The following is a 19,045-nucleotide window of genomic DNA, read 5'->3' on the forward strand; positions in this document are numbered from 1 at the left end:
GACTAGAGTAACATGAACAAAGGCCGTGTTTATGCTTCCACTTTTCAGGCCAGAATCAGTGTTTCCAAACGTGATTAGTCCAAAACACGGTTGCATCCATGCTTACTTTCATTTAAACGCTGTTTCAAAACGTCAATCGTAAACTCACAAATAGGTGCATTTGTAAACGTCGTTTGACCAGAATCAGGCTTTCTGGGGAAGTATAAACGGAACCACAATCATAAACGTGTTTAAATGACGTCATTTGGTACATATTTCCGGTGAGATGAAAATCCGCGGGCAAATACAGTCGCATTGCTCCATGTTATCTCCACGTAATTAACAACACTCGGAAAAAAAAACTTTTGAAAAAAGGCGCGCCCAGTTTGACCTCGCTTTCCTGCGAAGCCAGCTGGAGATCGTGACTTCGCCTCTGAAAAGTTAAGCATAAACAGCACTCCCAGAACCATGTTTACGATCGGCGTTTTGAATCGACGTTTGAAAATGCTGATTCTGTCCTCGCAATGGAAGCATAAACACACCCAAAGAATACAAATTTTCAACTAGTAAATTAAATAGAAAAGGGTAAATAAATCAAATGCGAAAATTCACACAAATCACACCAATTTCTTTTCAAAATGTAAGGATGGACTGATATACATTTAATTTTAAACAGGATGAATCTACCTTTCAAATATTTTTTTATGCCTATGGCTACTTAGAACAAGAAGGACGTTAACATTCAGACTCTATACAGCAGGATCCTTTTGCTTCTCAACCAGTGGTTTTACATTAAAACATTGAAACTCAAGGTGAAAGATATGCACCAGGGCATCAACCTTGCAGTTGTCTCAAATTGCCCAAATGTTGACATATTTCCAGGCATGTTCAGTTACCCCCAAGAAAGAAAAGGAACTGGAAAAACAGATAAGGTAAAACAATATTTTCCTCTTCGTCCTTGAAAATGATATTGGATATCAAAACAAAACATTTAAGCCCCCTCAAACCTTCTGAGTTGGGATATTTCATATATTTTGTTTCATCTTTTGTCCCATGTTATTCATCGAGTCATTGTTTCAGGAAGGAATGAAAAATAACAGTTTTTAACTTAAGATATACATGTCAGAGCATTCCTGATAGATGCAACTGGAAAAATTTCCTACAACTCCCCCCCCCTCAATCAGGAAAAAATGAATTCAAAGAATTTGAAGTCCACCAACATTTAAATATCACTGTAATAATCCCATACCCTTTTTTAAAGTATACATTTATCGTTTATGTTTTTTGTATCTTTTGCTTTATCTTAACATTTTTTTATCAAATCATGAAATTATTTAAAAAAAAAACTTTTTTTGTAACTATCAATTTTAGAGCTTATTCAAACAAATATCCACCAGTGCAAGGTATTGACATAAATTATGACTGGAGGCAGTTGATAGCATGAGGGCAGCATTTAACTAACACTAGCGACTGTTGTAAAAGTGTTAAATGTTGGGGAGCTTTGTCTACTCCCTGGTAGTATGATATGCAAGCTAAAATCCACTTTTCTTTCTCCGTTTTTTTTTTTAGGTAGGTGGGGTTGGGGGCCTTTTCATGAATGTTTTTTTCACATTATATCCATGCATACATCTTTTTATTGACTTAAGTTTAATCTTATAAAAAAAGTGAGAAAGAAATACATATACTAAGTGGTAGATGGGTGAGACAAGTATTTGGCCTTATGAACTACATGAATGTGCAAGCCTTATGGGTGAATTTTCATGGTTAAATAGACAATGTTGATAATGGATTCCATTTTCCAAAACAATGACCCTTATACAGCTTCAGTGACACACCTCAGTAAGAATCACCCCCCCCCCCCCTCCCCCATATATTGTCCCCAAGCTTTGTACACCCATGGATCCTTACTACGGTGCACCTGGTATTCTGGTAGAACTTTCATCCTTATTTCCGAAAGAAAAAAAAAAGCGCTACAGTATCTTCAACTCGGTGAGGTAGCTTTCGGGGAATCTCTCATCAAATGTGTGTCATTGCCAGACGCCATGTTTCAACAACTTGTATCTAACACATCATTCCCCCTCAGTTGCTCTTTTTAGAAAAGGCTTCAGGAAAATATACATTACAACTTGTTAAGTTCCTCCATTAGATTTGGTATTCCACCTAAATATTTTTCTGACTGCTTTCTTTTCCTGTTCAGCATAGCTTTCCACTCCCCTGGGGTGGATCTGAGTTGGTTTCGCAAGAGCACCAAGAGGTTCAGTTTATGTCACTTTTTATGCTTTATAAAACTTGGGTCTATCGATGTTTCAGCGTTGTGAAAACATTGCTCTCTCACATCTGTTGAAGTGGGATGCTCTTATGTATTATACAGGAGTACTCCAAGAGGTCTACATTCAATTCTTCAATGCTCATGGTGGAGTTTAAACTGTCTTACTTAAATAATAATGTATGAAGTAAATGAAAGGAGACAAGACAATAAAAAGTGGAAGAGACTCCATACTGATAAAGAACTCAAAAGGGGACCAAGTATTGCAAAGACAGCTTGCTATGGAATGAATTTACACTCCAGTGGGCCGTTTCATAAAGCTGTTTGTAAGAGCAACTTTAAGAACGACTGGCGAACCTTTCTTATGCACTAAACCATCGCCAATGGTGTATAGCATTTACCAAAAGAAAGGTTCACCATTTGTTCTTAAAGTCGCTCTTATCTGACGAACAGCTTTATGAAACACACACCAGACAAAAAAAATCTTTTATGTCATTTTTCTTAGCTAGTCAGGATATATTCAAAACTAAATAAAGTTTGCTCTCAACAAATTTACTCAACAAGATAATTATGTACAGATACATAGATACAACTGGTGAAAATTCTCTTTGGTTTAAACACATGAACTGCAAGGAACAGATATTATCACAAGACAGAATCATATAAGAAAGGAATATGAGATTATATATGACTTTTTGGGGCACAAAAAGTTAAATCAAGAAGATCCAAAACAAGGTCAGGTGTGTCGATTATAAAACAAAAACTTCATTATTTCTTTAGAATAAAAATGAAATCATTGCAGCTAATGCCAAATTGAAATGTACATACAGGGCAATAATGACACAAAACTTGTTTTAAAAAGTCATAAACACATAAACATAACTAATTAAATATCAATTTAAGTTTGAGACCAATTGCTATTATCATAATTGATTCCTTCCATCCAATCTTATCTTTAATGAGAAACTCTTACTGTCACAATTTCTGCCTGTTCATCCCTTCTTTCTATCCTTCATGTTTAGACAATGAAACCATGCAACCTGGACATGAAACTGAACTTGGGAGTATCTTTCATTCTGGTTTACCTTGGTTTTCATCTAGCACGTGAGAAAACAATGCTGAGGATTACGAGATCGACCAGTGGAGGCGGCAACCGTGCCTAACCTGAAAGGTACGCAACTGGGTGGGCTTCAGCCTTCGCTACACCTGATCCCAATTTTGATTTACTCTTGGTCTTGTTTTAAGCCTGAACTTTATTTTGAAACCATTTTGGGGGTATTTACATGTATAGTGAAAGGATGGCTCTACACACGATTCATAATATTTTATCTTATTTTTTTAATAAGACCCATCACCAATAAGAGCTCCCTTGACAATTTAATTTATAGAATGAAATAATAATCGTTAATTGTATTGATAATAGTATAAAAAATAATGGATGATATATACATAATGTTAGTATCTATCCAAATTGGTGAGCTTATAAGGCAATAAAAATTACACTGGCTTAGATTTAGGCAACCTAGTCTTGTACCTGTTACATTCATAGAGCTTTTTCAAGCAAGTACACATTTACACCTGGGTGGAGAGTGGCAAATGTTGATTAGTGTGACTTCATACTTTAAATAACAACTAACACCATCATCTTCATTATAGTCCCCATCATCACTAGCACCATCACAATCATCATCATTATCATCATCCTCTTCATCATCATCATCATTGTTATTACCGTTGACATCATCATCATCACCACCATAATTACTATCATCACCATCCTCATCATCATCATCATCCTCCTCTACCTAATCATCATCATCATCATCACCATCATTATCATCATCATCATCATCACCATCACCAAACAATTCCAGCCATGATATTTCACACAAACATCACAGCTTAAGTATCCAACAATCATTGATGAAAATTCAATTTTCTTATAATTGATGACTTATAATTAAGAATTGAATAGAACCATTGAGACAGTATGCACCGTGGAGGAAAATCTGACCAATTTCAAAAGAGATTTGTAAGGGAATCCCCGGAACTTAAACCGAATCATGAAACCTCCGGAAAACCAAAATGCGTTCATTCTCCTTGATCACTAACAATCCTCCCGTTAGACAGAAAAAATTTATCCTTTCCATATTTCAAACAAAATACTGTATGATTTGCCCATCATCCACTGTATCGGATTGCATTCCAACAGGCAGTGTTTAATCAAAATGGGTTCCCAAGAAGGGCTCCGCTCTTCAGATAGCATTGTGTTCCAATGCTGGAAGGAGTGATCAACAAATCACTCAAATTTCCATGTAATTTAGGAACACAAGTGTAATGTCTACTCAGCTGAGGACAGATGACAAAGGTACTCAAAATATCCAGCGTTTGCCTGCTGCAACTGCCCCCCTCAGTCTTACTTGATATTTCTATATTTCTTTTGGAGATGTGGGGGAGGGGTGGGGTAACCAATGCATTGTGGGGGTACGTAATGCATGTTCAGGGTGTGAAACAAATAAGAAATCCCAACATCATTTTGATACAAGCTGGGGAATCCTTTTCTCATTTATCCCATATTTTGTGCATCAAATTTCTGTTCTTAGGAAATTTCAAGAAAGCAACAGAAATTATTTGTTTTTAAGCAAAGTACTAAAAGGGCTGTGTGCCTAGGTAAAGAGCTGAGACTACAGTTCAAACCAATACTGTGAATTATTATTTTTGGCCAAAATCTGGTACCAATGGAAAGAATTTAAATAAATGCCTCTTCTAGCTTCTTTCATTTTTCATCAGATTTACCTGAGAAACCAATGGAAGTGATGCCTGGGCACCTACCCCTTGCCACCCCCCCCCCTTACAGAAGTTATGAAAGGTGTGGTAATATAACTTGAACCTTTCTGGATCATTAGGGTAACAAGTCTCTGTTGAAATACACAAATGTCCTTCTGGTAGTGGACAAATAAACACCCAATCATCACCCTTTGAACTTCTCTACACTTTAGCAGAACACCTTTATTCTTTGTCTCCATCACCTCTCTTGGAGTGGAGAGAGGGCATCCGTTACATCCAACTCCATCATCATCTTCCAAGACCTTTGGAAGCTGATGGATGTTAATCCCAATATTAACAATCGCTCTGATCCGTGAGAGTCGTCCTACAGCCCTATTCCTTGTTAAAAGGACCAATTAGCAGGTCACAAGACACTCCCATCTTTATCCCTATTACCCTGTTCTCACCAAGATATTGACAAATGTTTTGGTCTTGTGAAACATTTTGAAATTTGAATATTATATACTATAATTTTGTTCTATCCTATAGAATGTTTAATTTTTTTAATGTTGGGAAATTAATCTAACAAAACAATGCAATTAAAAGATAATTGCATGACACATAAAACTGAAAACTAGGTTTCGCTTACACTACTATGTGAATAGTTCTCTTTTTTCATCTTAACTGTTTTGCTGTCACTCAGTATTTTTATTATATTTTGATATGATTTAGGTCTCCCTCAAAGATAAATACACCACATTTTCATGAATTAGAATTTTCCTTTTAAAATATATAGAAAATTGTTGTAATAACAGATTTTTCCAAAGCATCAGCTTTGTAAAAATACGGATTTCGAAATTGCAAAAGCACAATTTTAGCCTACTGAAAGCTACTACTTGTAAAGCTCTGGTAAATGGTCCGTTTCATGGATGGAGAGAGGCATGGCGGATAATTCATGACATCAATGATAAAATGGAATATATGTTTTGTAAGAGACAGAAAATGAAGTCATATTTGTTCAAAGAAGGAAAACGTCTACATCTATTCCGAGAGATCTCCACACGGCATTTTACCGCTGATGACATTTACTACATTACAATTTTTCAGATGTGAACGACCAGGTTTGTATTTTGCTGCCCTCTGTTTAATGAGACAGGAGGGATTACAGACCAAACAGAGAATACATACAAACATTGTCATACATGGTTGTATCATTACTCATCATTCCCTCTCTCTGATTCTATTCAACATCCAATGTCTGAATTCATTTTTGACATGAAACCTAATCCAAGCGAGAAAGGTAGATGCACTGGACTGGGTGAGGTATATATGCCTAAAAGTACAAATTTTGAGAAAAAAAAACATATAGCTTTATACCATGATACCCTTTATTCACAAAACCTTGAGTGCAAAAGAGAACACAAAATATTACACATCACACATTTGGTGTTGATGATCTCATTATATATATATATAGGATAAGAGGTAAGAGGTTATAGTTTCTAACACTGTTTCATAATGATTTCATCAGCCTTTAGACAAACTAAAATGTTGATTTCGTTTGAAAACTCCACCACAATCCAATCATAGGCAATAATTTCTTGTTCTAGAATAAGATACACTATGAAGACAAGTTAGATAGACAAAAAGGTAAATGGAATGGCTTAGTAAAAGAACATCAAAGCCAATGGCAAAATTGTGTCAAGTTTACAAACGTATAAGATTATACATACAAATTTTTGTCTTGCGAATTTCATAACATTAAAAGTGTGACCAAATCTGGTTACTAGTTTCTTTACAGTCAAGCCATGAGGGTGGGGGTGTCTATTGGTATCTCTTGGCATCCATACGGATGGTGGTAAGGCTAGTCCTCTGCCAACACGCCACCACTCAATCCTCTAAAAGCATCTCTAAATCCCTACCTTTCTATCTCACCCAGTCTGGTATTCAGCTTAAAAGATGTACCAATCTCATTCCTTTCTTCTATGAGCTCACAGGGTTCAATGCTAACCCCCTTTTTTACAGCGCTAACACCTTAACTTAAAATAATTTTAAATCTATATTTTATTATCAGTTTATCAGATGGATCACAGTTTCTGTGATATTTTGTTGGCATAGTAACATGGATGAGTGGACATCACATGTTTGGTGGCAAGTGATGCTTCTGCTTGCTTGCAAACAAACATCCATAACATCAGCAAAGAGCATCCATACATCTGTTTTACATATGATCTGTGAGTTGCTGGTCAGTGAGTTGCTGACCAGTGAGTCGCTGACCATTGAGCAAAGATGCTGTGTTCTTTCTTGCATTTGTGTAGCGGATGGGGATTGAAAAATAGTTGGAGTCACAATTTCTCAATAATGTATAGAATGCCCCTTCTATACTATCATACTATCTTCTATTCTATCAAAGGTTGATGACTGGGAAAATTGTGTATTCATTGACCTATGAAGTTCAAGATGGCTGAAAAAACAAAAGCAGGTGAAACAGTGACTCCTGATAGTTGCAGATTTCTTCGAGCAGGTATCCAAGATAACAGTCTTCCATACCTATATGCTTGCAGTCAATCTTGGAATGTGTTTTTTTATCCATGGGAGTGGGAAGTGAAAACAGGGTGTCACTCAGCGCGCGGCTCCTATTCCATGACTGGGACCCGGGTCTGGAGGAGAGGGTTAAAAACCTGGAGAAGCCTCGGATCATGTCACCATGGAAACCATATGGGTTCACACTCACACACCAAGTCTCTCTAGCTCACTCTCTGGGTTTCTACCAGCTAGAAGGGGTTGGGGGAGTTCTGGTTTGGGTTAGGATGGAGGCAGGGAGGTTACTGGTTTCAAAAGGTTTCTTTTGTTACAGAGTGGACCGAGAAGAGATTGAATTAGTGGTAGAAGGTTGTGAGGAGGAAGGATGCAATTAGGATGCAATTTTCTGGTACCATTTCACAACTTTTTTTGTACTTGCTAGTTGGAGCATAGTTCACCTTTCATCTACAGAAAGTAGCAGTTTTATGTTTCATCTTAAGGAAGGTGGTAATTTTTATGTACTGAAATACTTTGATAATCAGCAAACAATACCACATCAGTTGTACCAGATTAAAAAAAAAGCTCATTTCTATTCTAAAAAAAAATCATGGTGGAATCAATCCTAGGACAAATCACTATTTTTAAACATTATTGTCAAAAATAGAGAGGAAAGAGAGAGAGGGGGGGAGGAAGAGAATCAGGTAACAGATGAGGGAACATATATTTTCAGTATTAAGAAAATAATTAAGTTCCATTCAATGTTGTGATCACAGGTGCATAAACTGTTCCGCTTTAGACATCTTTCCGAAAGAACAACTCATTGTGTACTTGAAAAGAACAAAATCAATGCTTAAAGATGAAAAGCAACATCTTTTGGGTCTACGCTTGAAAACGTCATGGGAACCGTGTGGGAACGCATCCTAATCCGCATCTGTCTAATAGAATTGTGTTGAAAGGCTGGATGAGAACAATGCAGTGTTCCTGTGTTTGTGCGGATTTGGTGTCTGTAGGTATTGTCTGTCACACAAACACGCACACTCTTATAATTACACACTGTAAGAAGATGGTGGATGCTCGTAGTCGAAGATCAAAACTTGAAATTTAAAGCCCTGATCAATGCAAGAAGTCATCTCAAGATATTGATTATTCAACACTGACAGGAAATATGTTACAAATTGCAAGTATCTTTCTTTTAAACATCATGGCAACTTTATGTTATCATTCTTATAGTTGTCAAAACAATATTTACTTTTGACCGACTTGCCCAACGAGGAAATACAAGTGCACCACATTCTTAACATTCATTGTCTACAGCAATTCAACTTGTTGCAACACAAGGGTTTATGAGACAGAATATGGAAAAAAAGAAAAATGCACTTAAGATTTCAGACACAAACAGAACTGAAATCTTCAAGGTAAGCATGGCAAAATTGATTTAACACTGAAATGATGCTTTTTACTGCAACTGGCAGCCACGACTACAAAAATAACATCCCCACATCAAGGGTTGAGATGAGGGTGGTTAGCTTAACAAGATTTTGTCTGCCTCAGGAAAGTAGGATTTGTCTGCACTCTGCTTTTGATACTAAAGGGGGCAATGACATGATGGTGTCCTCCCATCCCCCCCCCCTCCCTTCTCTGACTGGATGTTGACGGCTAAACACAGCTGCTATGGTAGAGGAAAATACTGCAGAAAAACACAAAGTCCATTTAGGACTCAGGGAGGATATATGTGATAGTCTTTTTTGGTAGAAAAGTACACCTTCACCACATCACCCATCACAGGCAATCCATGAGAGCCGGTATAGATTTCAATTTTATGTTTTAAACAGGACATTTTCTTAACAAAACGAGAGACATCGATACTATCATTTCCACGAAAATGTGATTTATTTCTGAGTAAAAATTAAAATAGGCCTATTCAAAATTAACCAAAATAAAAACTAAAGAATGATAGGATGAAAAAGAAACTGCTATTTAAGTATAATTCTTTTAACATAGATCTTTGTCAATATCATAGTATAAGAGTGTTAACATGACATAAATCCCAAAGTTTTGAAGATTTTTTTCTTTCCAGAAATGTACAATGCTGGGAATTTGATAGACTTTACTTCAGTAATTATTTTCATTGTAAAAAAAAGTAAATCTCAGATTTAAAATGAAAAAGAGAATTCTTAGAAAATTCACCTGTATATGAAAAAAGCTAACAAAATATAAGGGGGAAAGGAGGTTGCGATTCCAAGGGGAAAATATCTAAATATAAATTCAACAATATGATAAACCTTTACTATTCACACACATCCGTCGGAAATTGAACAATCCTGTAACAGCACGAATGGTATATATGTATTAAGAGTCCAAACAAAGTATAACTTTATTTGAAATTTGCTTGTCTTCGGGTTTAGCAAACATTACACTGCATTGCCTCTTTTAGACCAGATGCCCCATTTGAAGTTCATTGACCAAGCTTTCAAAAGGGCATCAGCTGAACATGAAAGGTATGTGAAAGAATCTCTCCTACCTAAATCATATCAGATAGAGATAACATACAACCATCAACTCATAATTTCTTTCTTTTATCATTTCCTGCGGACACCTGTCTAGTTTGTCTTGAAGACACTTTGACAACGATAAACCTGAGACGAAACAGAATCGCCCCTCACCCAGATAGCAGATGTGAACCATGCATGTCAGAAATGTTTGACATGGGGTTTATTTTGGATCATGGCATTTATGCGCACCTGTTTTGCGACTTTGTGCCAGCTAAGAGCCCAACAAAGATGACAAATTTGACTGATTTGAGGCATAAATGAATATATCCCATTTCTATTGTGTTGAAATATTCATGCCTTGAGTGAAATGGCATGTGAATGAATTTCCCAAGATTTGAAGCTACAACATGTTTTTTTCTTGAATAAATTCCTTTTTTTTCCAGATTTTGAAAGACAGTGCATATGAAATTCCATCATACTGTTCAATTGTCATGCTATATGTTCGATTTATAAGTTTCTTAAAATGGTAACCTTGTACATCTATCTTCACTACATTTCACAGATTGCGCCTATCTACTTTCTAATGAAGATGTAGAAGTATTAACTAACCTTACTCATAAATGGGAGGAGAACTCGATTGCCTATGACATCAAGTACTTACCTCATCTTTTAAAGTCATTTCGAGTAAAGACAAAAATAAACTATGAGAATACCAACCCCTTTCAACACATTAAGACTTTTCATTTTAGGAAAATACACGCATTCTTGTGTAATATGAATAATATTCAGGCAATGCTGAATGGGGAAAATAAAGTGGAACAAATAATCAACAGAGAAATGGGGTATAATGACAGTGAAATTATTGTCAACTCCAGGAAAGTCTTACATTTTCTTGAAATGCAATGAGGCATTGTAACTGGACAATCCTGGGAAGATGGTGAATCATGGCTTGGATTTGGCAAGAACCGAGAGGTAATCGGTATCACCATGGACCCTATACCTGTGGTATGATCACTTATGGATCCATAACTTTTCAGAAAGAGGAGTGGAAGGAAGATAAAGCTGAGAAGGTGGACTTCTAGTAAAAATACTATGGCCCGTATTCTGAAGTTAGGTTCAACTTAAACTCAGGTTTAAAGTTGTGGTTTAAGTATGGATAGCCACTTGTTACATAAATCACTAATCGTAGAGATATCACATTTCAGCTCATTTGGCTCTCAAATCATTCATAATTGTCTAGGAAGTATAAATAGATGATTGTCTTCACCGTCGATGAATCAGGAAAGAGCACATTAAACATAGGAAACAAACAATTTAATAAAAATTTTGACACTTTTGGCTTCCCATAATTTTAGCACAGAGTTAGACCTTGGTCCATGTTAAACCTGACTTCAGAATACGGGCCTATTTCTTCATTTTTGAAAAGCGCAACCTGCCATTTTATGATAGAGCACATCCATAAGATGGGGGCTTAAATTCTCTTGAGGTCTTCCTTCATTTCTGACGGTAACATGATCAATTCTCATTGACGGATAGCAACGGAGGATAAGATGGATGGCACTGTCATATCTTGTAACATTGCTGCTGGCATAACACGGCAGGCTAGAGTTTCAAGGTCAATATTTCAATAACTTAAATTCTTCATTAGATTGACTTCATCTATAATTACCAAAAAGCTTTCGTTGTTGATACGGCCATTCAATTCTTGACTGATGACTCCCTATGGATCACATCACTACTGCATACAAAAATCACTGTTTGTATTAATAGTATCCTCCTTCTTCTTGGTGTATCATTCAAGAAGGAGTTTGGACATGCGACACAGTATTCCAAAACGGGCATATTTTAAAAAAAATATATATTTTACAGAATTTTTCTCTAAATGCTGCAAATGGGTCACTGTAGAAAAATATAGTCAACAAAATTATCCTAAATAACTTGAATGTGGTGGCTAACTTTTATTTTTGATAGATTTTTATCACTGAAGATTTTGTTATTACCATGGATCCTACTAGAGTTCTAGTAGGATCCATGTTATTACTGAAGAGTAACAGTTTTACTACAGTTGAACATAACTTTACGAAAGCTTTAATTCTTTGTAGAGTTTAGACACAAAGTTTTTATTTAAAAAACTCCATAAAGCACTGGGGTTTTTTCAGACAACTGTAAAGGTGATTGTTACTTGTTAGAAAAGATGTTCTTTATAGCTTAGTTATATTAGTTTGTTTTAGATGATCCTCTATCTGCTATACATCGAGCTCATATTGTACAGCTTTACCATTTTAAATATTTGCCTGACTGAAGGTTTATGAAATAAGCTGAGGACAATGAACTTCACTCACATTAACTTATTGCTGCATCTATTTTCTCACTGTCTATTTGCCTTCTATAAGCACCTGGGTATGAAGGGGGGAAACACATCAAAAGTGTGTCAATCGGACAATATCGCAATGAGGGAACAATAAGCATGTGTTTAGATTTGCAAAGTCTGCATTCTCATTTGAACAAATGCCAGCAAAAAAAATCTTATTTTTGCATCTAGGACTTTTGAAAAGAAAGCAAAGCCCTCAGCTGCAGTGAGGAATAAAAGAAAAAACTGGGTCATGGTGACAACACATCTGAGCTGCCAGAAAGCTTGGCGGAGCGGCACAAAAGATTCCCCTACTGCAAGATCTCTAGATTTGATACCAGAAGAGAGATAAAACCAGATGAATTCTTCAAAAACTTAACCCAATATCTGAGCTGGACTCTGAAGTATTTAGTTTCTTCACCTTGATGAAGAATGAAGAGGTGCTCCTTGCTTAGACCACTTCACACAAGAAATATAAAGCTGGGAACAAACAACAAATATCTTCATATGCAGCTGAGATTGTGCTTATATTCATAAATGATGAGCAGCTTAAAAAAATAGTTATTAAAATATATCATGTGTAAATTTCTCACATTCTTCTATGATGATTTGTAACCCCATCAATGATGATATTGAATTATATTTCAAGGCATAGAAGAAAGGAATTGGAAAGGGCAAACAAAATGGTGTCCAATATATTAAAAGAAAAATATTTGAAATGGAGACACAAATACTGAACAAGGTTTAGAGAAGGTTTTTTTTGTATTGAAAATGTGTGGTAAGTATGATACAATTGGCAATCATATAAAACCATTACATGTAGTGGAAACATTGCGTTTTGCAATATAGATGCTCAACAAAATTTCCATTTACAGGTGGGTGTAAATGCATCTTTGGAATATATATTTTTTTATGTGAAAGAGGGTCAAAATAGGAATGAAATACGAGAATCAGAATAAGAAAGACAGCTTTCAATAGGAAACTAAGAAAATAGGTCAGCGGGCTTTGTGTAATAATTGATTCCACATCATGATAGCATTAGATATAAAAGCCTAGTTCACTAGCTGGGAGTTTGTTTCATTCTTCATGTCATCCGATGTAAACATGACAGTGCTTATTAGCCACATAAGTATCAAGGATATGACAAATTTTGACATATGAACCATTTTCTCTCAAGGCTACAGCTATGGATTTAGCTGAAGTAGCTAAAATCGAAGTAGCCAGCTGAATTGAATGCAATGGTAAGTGATTACAGTAAAAGCATGATGGCTTAGATTTTTTCTTTTAATGAAGGTGGGAGAATGCTTTTTCCTTGGTTTTTATACCATGGACCCTTCTAAGATCCATGGTTATACAAAATCAGGACCGATTAACAATTTATTTGAGCATAACACTCTTGTACAATGTGTTCTATTAAAATCTACAGTCCAACCAATTCTCATTTAATGGCGAAACAAAAAATTTGAAATTTTGGATGAATGCACCTGCTCAACATAGTACATTCTCATCTGAGCCATTTAATAAGCCAGTTCGTAGTTCCACTCTGCTCATGATCAGAAGATTCTGCGCATGATCAGAGGAAGGTCATTGGTACTAAAGTGACACGGTAGTTTGAAATTTAATGAGATAAGCACCAAACTTTGATGTCTTGATTATTCATATATTTTTTTTAACTGTGTTTTTCATTTACATCCACACAAAAAATGTGGTATATTTCACAGTTTGCCAAGTCCATTGTACAGCGTCTTCTAACATGCATTCAAAGTAGAAATGCATCAAATACATTCATATAGTTCATTGATGTGCTATTCTGTTCACCTGGTCTATTCAATTTCTTCATCCTGCTATGTAAGGCATGCGTATGTAATATCTTGCTTTGAAATCTGCCTAGTATCATAATAATAATTATACTTGCTTATATAGCGCTTAATACTTACTTTGTCAGAAGTCTCTAAGCGCTCTACAGTATATGCAGCATAATGAAAGAAATGAAAGGTCATTTGACCAAAATTGTCCATGATGTAACTATGAACTGGTCTATATCAAGAGTTCAATATTTTTATTGTCCATGCTAGCACTCTGCTCTTATGCATAATACACAGAGAACTATATAAGCAGCAAATGCATGAAAAGAGAATGCATGAGCATTTTCACACTCTTGCCAAATAAATCCTGAACAACTAAAAAAAAAGAACTTGACTTTGTCCCACATGATCGCACCGTTTAAGCATGCTTAGCGGTTTGAAGGATAAAACCTTTTAAACAAGAGAATACTATCTAGCATTTTATTCAATATTTCATACTTTCTTTGAAAAATTATTACGACACTGCTATCCATTAAAGTGTCAACTGCCTATCATAAATATTTACACACCTGTAAAGAAATTACAATTACTAAACCTAGCTTCCAAGAGAGATTGATTGGTCATAGGTGAAGTACATTGACACTGATATCAATATAATTATCATTATTAAGTGTAACTGTACTGGTCGTACAGCCCATATACAGAATTTATATATTACCTTCATAATACAGAATATGAATGAATTGGAGAAAAACAGTGCCTGTCACCATAGAGAAATCAAGGACCGCCACTTTCTGAGGTCACAGAGGGTTAGAGAGGCTAAGAATGGGAACATCAAAAACAGCTGTCTGCTTGATCTCTCCATATTTGTCTTAAAATTCAAAGTATTTGGGACTGATCTATGGCAATTTCAAATAAAAAATCCCAAATGATCAAGGGTGTGTTTAGGCTTCCATTGCATGGACAGAATCAGCGATTTTAAACGTCGATTCAAAACGCCGATCGTAAAGGTGGTTCTGGGAGTGCTGTTTATGCTTAACTTTTCAGATCAAATCATGGTCACCAGCTGGCTTCGCATCGTAAAGCGAGGTCAAATTGGGCGCGCCTTTTTTCGAAAGTTTTTTTTTCCGATTGTTGTTATTATGTGGAGATAACATGGAGCAATACAACTGTATTTGCCCACGGATTTTCATCTCACCGGAAGCATGTACCAAATGACGTCATTTAAACACGTTTACGATGATGGTTCTGTTCATACTTCCCCAGAAAGCCTGATTCTGGTCAAACGACATTTACAAACGCACCTTTTGTGAGTTTACGATCAGCGTTTTGAAACAGCAACTTAAATGAAAGTAAGCATGGACGCAACCATGTTTTGGACTAATCACGTTTGGAAACGCTGATTCTGGCCTGAAAAGTGGAAGCATAAACACGGCCTTAGAGTGGGTGAAGGTTCTTTGAATGGAATAACATGCATGAGTGCAATAGCAATGCCAATGTCAGTATAAAGATGGATGAAAAAACAGAAAAGAAAATGAAGGAATTGGCAAGATTAATTTGCAAAAAGTAATCCAGTCACTCAGTTTTAAGTCTCTTTAAATTCATTCATATGTATAACTTGAAAAAAAAAGCACATACTAAAAGATAAAAAAGAATCCAGATAACAAATTTAAGAGCATGGCTTTGGGTGAAAAACATCAATTATTTGCCAAAATCAGTCAAAAATATGAAGGAGAGAAGAAGAGCTAAAGGTTATCGCAAGATTAATTTGCATAAAGCAATCGCTCCATTCAGTCAGCACTTTGTCTCTTTGAATATATTCATTCACATAAATTAAAAAAAAGAGAATACTGAATTAATGATGACAAAATCAAGATAATGTATCAACTTTAATAAGAGGATGGCTATGGATGAGATATTGGGGGTGTCTAACCCTCATCAATATCTATTCCTATATGTCTCCATTATTAACAATTTGACAGCAGACTTATGACAAGAAATATGAACAGACATCTTCCATTCAACATTATTTCAAAATGCCCTCAAGATTGTGAATCACCAGCATCATTCATCCCATGTCCTATCATTATTAATTAGATGAAAGTCAAACACAAGAAAATCTTACAGAATCCATTGACACACTTCGACACAAAGGATCGGGACACAAAACTAATAGTGCTGTCATCTCAACTTGCTACATACTCTATTATAAGGTGTGATTTTTTTTGCTACCCAAAATTTATCTTTCTCCTCATGTAAGAAAGGTCTAAGATGATTAATCTCTCGTATGAAGATCAAGAGATAGAGGGATATAGCCCTAGGGTGATGTGTACCCTATCGACTGGCTCGATGTGACACCATGTGAAGTCACCCCTAAAAATATGACACTTGTGGTGTCCGCATGAACAAAGTAATCCTTCTTTAGCACAATATATAACGGCAAAATTGGCATTGGCAATGAATCGTTGTATGATTGACTGATTACGACACTCTCCTTCAGAAAATATTAGGACACTGGACATGATGTCCATATCTAAAAATTCTCAGACATCTTCGCTTCAACTTGTTACATTCAAGGAACGGATCAGTCCTACTACTTGCTTTAAACCATCCAAAGGATACTTATATTACAGCGGGGAATGCTCAAATGGGTTCAGATTCAATTGTTCTCCTGCTCAGTCAATATACCGCATGGGATACACTCATTTGGTCTCCTATGAATTTGGTATAATTGCCATTTGGTCTAAAGTACATGAACACTTGGTCTGATGCCCACTATGTCTAATCATTAGTTAGTCTAATGGCCAGTTGGTCTAATTTCCACTTTGTAAGATAAAAATTTAACTAACAGAGTAAGAGGTGTTAGATTAATTGGATATTTCCTTAAACCGTTAATGGGCTAAATAACAATAGGACCAAATGGTTAGTAGATGAACCAGTTTAGAGGAACTACATGTATGGTTACACCATGTACAATGAGACCAAACAGTAAATACAAGAATCACGTGTAGACCACTGGCATTTACTCTTAAATGTCCTGATCATTTTGATGTTTTACACAAGACATCAAATGCGTCATGTTCATGTGATAACATCCATTAATGATGGTGCTTAAGAAGTAATCTAAGTAGCCATATAACTACTACTGTCATAAGCATCACTAAATGTTTCATGTTGCATCTATCTGATATGATGGATGCGTTTCAGGGTACATAGATATCATCATTCATCTGAACACATCCAATCATTATCAAAACAGTGTGACTAATGATGTATCATTGTAGCAAGATGATACAAAGTCAGAAGGTTAATGGTAAAATGCTCTCAATAACAAGAGCTATGTTCATACAATAAGGTGTTGTCATGAACTTTAACTGAAAATATCTTGTTAATGAGAAAAAAAATGAAATAAACAAAATAAAAACTAGATTGCCTCTGGCCGTCTCACCTGCATCACGCGGTTCAATATAGCAGCAGTGCTGACTTTGAATACTACTTTAACTCACACAAGATGTTCAGTGATACATGGTTACTCTTATGTCCACTTTTATGAACGAGACCAATAAACTTACAGAGATATGATGGTTATTCAACAAAAAACCCAACATAGCATAGCCAAATTTCATTGACCTTACATGACCTTTGATCTTGATCATGTGACCTGAAACTCGCACAGGATGTTCAGTGATACTTGATACTCTTATGTACAAGTTTCATGAATCAGATCCATAAATTTTCAAAGTTATGATGGTAATTCAACAGATACACCCAATTCGGCCAAAGTTCATTGACCTTTGACCTTGGTCATGTGACCTGAAATGCGTACAGGATGTTCAGTGATATTTGATTACTCATATGTCCAAGTTTAATGAACTAGACTAATAAACATTCAAAGTTATGATGGTAATTCAACAGATACCCCCGATTCGGCCAAAGTTCATTGACCCTAAATGACCTTTGACCTTAATCATGAGACCTGAAACTTGCACAAAATATTCAGTGATGCTTGATTACTATTATGTCTAAGTTTCATGAATCAGATCCATAAACTTTCAAAGTTATGATGGGAATTCAACAGATATCCCCAATTCGGCCAAAGTTCATTGACCCTAAATGACCTTTGACCTTGGTCATGTGACGTGAAACTCATGCAGGATGTTCAGTGATACTTGATTAACCTTATGTCCAAGTTTCATGAAATAGGTCTAATATTTTCTAAGTTATGATGACATTTCAAAAACTTAACCTCAGGTTAAGATTTCGATGTTGATTCCTCCAACATGGTCTAAGTTCATTGACCCTAAATGACCTTTGACCTTGGTCATGTGACATGAAACTCAATAGGATGTTCAGTAATACTTGATTAACCTTATGGCCAAGTTTCATGAACTAGGTCCATATACTTTCTAAGTTATGATGTCATTTCAAAAACTTAACCTCAGGTTAAGATTTGATGTTGACGCCGCCGCCGCCGTCGGAAAAGCGGCGCCTATAGTCTCACTTGCTTCGCAGGTGAGACAAAAATCTAGACTTAAAAATAGCTTCCTTTTTTTTTGGATATGCTCTTAGTTATGTACATGTATGCTATTGAACTTTGTTACTATATCAAAATCATAATACCTGTTACATGCTGATAATATTGTGGCTATTGATATAGACTGAAGGCTAACAGCAAATTTGTCATTAAAATTATGCATTTGTTATCACTGTAAAATTTTATGAAAGCGGCAACAACACCACAGCAGCAACATCGTGAGAACACAAGAAACCATGCCATACTGACTTGGTTTGTTTTCTTTCAATTTATGAGGTGCCATGTGAACACAGCATAAGATGAACTACTTGTTGGATACTCCATCTATTC

General features: G+C 35.8%; 1 long non-coding RNA gene across 3 annotated transcripts in view; it reads right to left on the minus strand.

Moving 5' to 3' along the window:
- The window catches only part of LOC121415569, an 81,606-nt gene that overhangs the window by 19,180 nt on the left and 43,381 nt on the right, over positions 1–19,045 (minus strand). The window lies entirely within an intron of this gene.

This window comes from Lytechinus variegatus, chromosome 5 (genome assembly GCF_018143015.1).
Source record: "Lytechinus variegatus isolate NC3 chromosome 5, Lvar_3.0, whole genome shotgun sequence".
Lineage (NCBI taxonomy): Eukaryota > Metazoa > Echinodermata > Echinoidea > Temnopleuroida > Toxopneustidae > Lytechinus > Lytechinus variegatus.